This window comes from Quercus suber, unplaced genomic scaffold (genome assembly GCF_002906115.3).
Source record: "Quercus suber isolate HL8 unplaced genomic scaffold, Cork oak 2.0 scaffold_14, whole genome shotgun sequence".
In the NCBI taxonomy this organism is placed as follows: domain Eukaryota; kingdom Viridiplantae; phylum Streptophyta; class Magnoliopsida; order Fagales; family Fagaceae; genus Quercus; species Quercus suber.
In genome coordinates this window covers 172709-177502 of record NW_027069479.1, presented here as the reverse complement: position 1 = coordinate 177502, position 4794 = coordinate 172709, and positions in this window count along the sequence as shown.

Sequence of the window (4794 nt, the reverse complement as noted above, 5' to 3'; positions counted from 1 at the left end):
AATTCTTTGAATGGTCTGGGTCAGAAAACCATGAGTTTAAAGGTTAAACGAATATAATTGAGGCTTCAAGTTTTGTTACGACACCTCATTCATACAATTCCAAACTTGGGAAGGACCTGAAGTATATGAACAAAAATGGAATGTTCTTAATTAAGCTATCAAAGTAAGACTATTCATGGTACTAACAGTGTGATAGCCTCAACTCTGGCCCCATTGATTCCAATAGGGGTCTCCAAATTAATAAACCATTATGAAATGGGGTTAGGTTGCTTGGTATGGGCCCATCCTACACATGGGCCAAGAGTACCCCATATGCCTTATAAACTAGTGCAAAGAAAGGAATTTTCATCAGGTTATAAGTTCAACCAACTTTGAACTTCATATGCCTTATAAACTAGCGCAAAGAAAGGAATTTTTGCCTTCAGTCGTGCTATTGGTTAATATGCTATTTTGAAAGTAGCTTATTAAAGCATTCACAGCTAGAAATTTTATCTTATTCTATTTTACCATCTTAAAAAGCTACTTTATCAATTATACTATACCATTTTACAATATACCAAACAACCCAACTTTTATATACCTATACACAACATTAAAATAATATATCTACATACTTAAATTATATAACCAAAACAATATCTCTCCACTCTTCAATTTTGTCTCTTCCTCCCCCCCCCCCCTTGTCTGTCTTTGTCTCTGTATCAACCTCTCTCTCTCGCCACCATAAACAAATCTAGCCACCACTAGAGGAAAAAAAAAATTCGAGAATAAAAAAATCATAAAATTAAAACCCAGAATCACAAAATCATGTAATGGCATTGTGGTTCATCGGTGTTCTAGGTTTCTCGACGTGCTGGGTTTCTTGCTCATTTTGTTGATTTTGAATCGAACCGAGATGGTTAAGGTTGGAGGGTTGATTTTACGATATGATTTTTGTTGGTTATGTGTTCTATGAGATGAGTTTTGTGATTTGGGTTGTGGGTTTTTTTTGGGTTGTGCTATGATTTAGCGAGGTTGTGGTTGGTTTGGCAATGAGTTTTTTGATTTGGTTTTGGCTGTGGGTTGCTATGACTTTTGTGATTTGGGTTGGTTGTGGGTTGTTGTGAATTTTGTAATTTGGTTTTGGCCGGGAGTTTTAATTTGTGGGGTTGTGGTGGCAGTGGTGGTGGTTTTGACAGAGAGGAAGAAATAATCACTTGGATGAAACTTATTTGGATGTGTGGTGTGTGGCTTGGTTAGTGGCTTGAGGTGGGTTGCGGTGGCTTGTGATGATGATGGGTTGCTGTGGCCTGTGACAGTGTTCCGGCCATGGTGGCTTGGTGATGGTGTTACTGTCCACTATCGGTTTGGGCTTGAAGAGGGGAGAGAGCAAAACAAAGATGAGGAAAGAGAGAGTTGAGAATGAAAAGGAGGGACAAAAGAGAGAGAAGAGAGAGAATAAATTTGATTAAAAAAAAGATACAATAGTGCTACAATGCCATCATACATTTACGATGGCATTGTAGCATAGTGCCAAAATTTTTTACAATTTTGCAATTTAACAAGATTGGATGCTGCTCACTTTTAATGCCTTAATGCTAAAATATGCTTACATATGGCATTTGCAAGTCCAGTTGTGAATGCTCTTAGAATTGATCACCATAAGACTTTATTAGGTCATTATGAATGTAAAGAGAGGAAGGGGATAATTCTTTGTGTGCACCTTGGGGATCCATTTGATGTTCTTATGTGAAGTTGTTTCACAATCATCAAAAGTCAAGATACTTTTGTGGTGTTAGTCACATATTTGGTATTTGTACATTATAGCGGTCTTGGTAGAAGAGTTCAATGGGCATTGAAGTTTCATGTGGCATATCAACAAGTACTATAGGTAGCCATACTAGGATTAGATATTCTATATCATTGTACTTCCATTCTACTATAGTGGATTATTTTTGTTGGAAGGTTAGCAATAAACCTCCAAAGGTTTTTCTCTTTAGGGTTTTCCTTTCGTAACCATATTTTCTGTGTTCTTTATATCTCCACTTCTTACTCTCCCATATGGTTGTTTGCACATCCAACTTAACTGAAATCAATCACACAATCGATTAATTAATTGAGTTGACTTAAAATTGAGTTAAAATCAAATCAACCAAGGTCAAAATCTTCTCAAGTGCAATTTGAGAGCCAAACAATCTTCTTTTGAGGTAGTCACACTTGGTAATGCCACGTGACTTGAGGGTACTGCAGTGTAACTTAAGCCTTGACAACGTAGTCAAGAATTTAAATTGAGAAGATTGTGATATCTCAAATTGTTTAGATTGGATTAGATTGTATGAGATGTGTTGTGTGAATGTGCATTAAGACATCAAACTTGTATCAGGTTGAACTGAGCTAAATAAGTGATTATGAGGAGCAAAAATTGTAATTTGAATAGTCCTTTTAGCATATAACACATATGTAGTTAGTGCTTTTCGTAGACCATGACATTTTAATTATCTCTTACCTACTTAAAAATTTTAGCATTAGAAGTTTTTGTGTTGGGGTTTAAATTTTATGCATTAATTTTTTTCTATATAGTAATTGCATATACCTATTAGTTTTTTTTTTTTCATTATATTTTCAGATATTGGATATATATTAAGATTGTTTCTATCATCTTTTTAAATATACAATATATACTTCATTTTCACGACACACTTATTTCCATATGCCATCATTTAAATAGTGTGCATGAATGTTAGTTTTTATTAATTTTTGAAAAGCGCGTGAACGTTAGTTTGGTGTGTAGTGAAACCTTCTCCTTTTATATCATTTAGGATAAAATCTACTAATATACCTTGAGGTTAGGCCTAATGTCAACAAAGTACAAAATATTTCAAAATCAAACAATTTGGTCTCTAAAAACAATTTAATCCCTAACACTGTTAGCCCATAACTCAACCCATTAGAATAATGGGCTATCTGTAAGGCCTTAATAACAATGGGTTAGACCATTCGTTATCTTGGTGGGCCGTCAGGCTACTGGGTCAGGCCATGGGGCATGACTATTTGATGGCCCTTAAATCTTAGAGAGAGTGCTTGATGTTGAGGGGAAAAGTCTTTCATGATAAGACAAGCTTTTGTCACCGGTCCATCACACCTTAGAAAGCACATGCTCATCATCACAATCACAGACCAAAAGCTAAATCCTAGGAATGAGGTTCATGCATTAGAACTTGCATTGAAGGGTAGATAAGGTTGCATTTTCTTTTATTTTCTCACAATTTCATCAAAATTGTATAGATAACAAATGCGGGATAGAAGCCGAAATTTTTAACCAGGCCTTCCCTCGTGCCTTCGTGTTTTTCCTCTGCAATTTCCCAGTCATGATATTGATTCTTTGATTCCCCTTCAACCTCATCTAAGCTCAACCAAGTAAATCCCAAACCTTCCCCAGGATGCCATTGGCAATAATAATAATATTTAGAAAACAATGCACCTAAATCTAAACCACACCCGCTTCAATTTTGTGCAAATTTCTGTGGTCAAACCTCTATCGGTGAGTATTTTAATTTGATCTTTAAAATTTTTGAAGTTATTCGTTATCAGCATGCTAGAATTTGTACACAATTTGAAGAATTGAATTAGAGTTCTGGGTGGTAGTCAACTTGGCTATAGGTGTCTTGTGAGGAAAGGGCAATTTTTGTTAGGCATAACTGTTCACCCTCTAAGGTTTGGGTCAGTTGTAAAAACATTTATCGGAATTTCAATTCTTTCTTATAACTCTTTGGATTCTATATCCTTCCAATTGACTCCTGAAACCTTTTATGGACAAAAAAATCACATGACCAGTGGCACGAATTAGTTGAGGAGTTTTTTTTAAAGTGGTCACGTAATAATCGCATGATTTTTTTTGTCCATAAAAGTTAATAAAAGTTAGTCCATAGATCAATTTGGCAGATATGAAAAACTCAAGGAGTAATAAGGAAGAATTGAAACCACATGGAATGTTTTGGCAACTGACTCAATGCATATATATTATTGCATCTTGGCCTTGTTATTATTTTTTGTCATTTTCCATTTATTAATTTGGGATGTAATTTGTTCCATTTAATTCAAACCACACGAGAACTGGGAAAATTTGGATTTTAGTTTAGATGATTCTAAAATGCTAATAAATGTAAGTAATTTAAATATTAATTATCACACAGAATATAACATAAATAGAAACTGTAATTTATTATTTCATTACTTGTATCATTTAAGAGAAACTATGAAAAATAATTAATTCATATTTATTAATTAATAGAATAACTTAAAAGGCTAATTCTAAGCTAAGAAATTTAAAAATATAATTTGAGTAATTATAAGTAAATTGAGAAAAGTGAGAAAATAGATCAATATACAAGCATTAAAATTATATTTGACTATGTACCAAAAAGTTTTCAAGAACTTTTATATGTTCTTTGATTTCTTTTGAGAATTTGGCAATGCATAATCTTTCTTATTTCTACCCTACGTCCCTAACTTTCATTTCCATTTATTGCAAATATGTGTATAATAGAAAGCCCTAAAAAAAGGTGTTGTGGTAGTGATTTTTTTTTTTGTTTTTTGGAAAAAAAAACATGAGATAGTTTTCTTGCAATTACCGTTCTACCCATTTTGTGTACCACTTTTTCCCTTTTTTTTTTTTAAATTTTTATTTTAGTAATTAGAATAAATTTATTTATTTATAAATTAAAACTATAAATGGAAAGTGTGTCACCTTTAAAAAATTGTGAAAGAGAGACACAAGTGCAAAATGGTTTTTTTTTTTTTTTTTTTTTTTTCCTT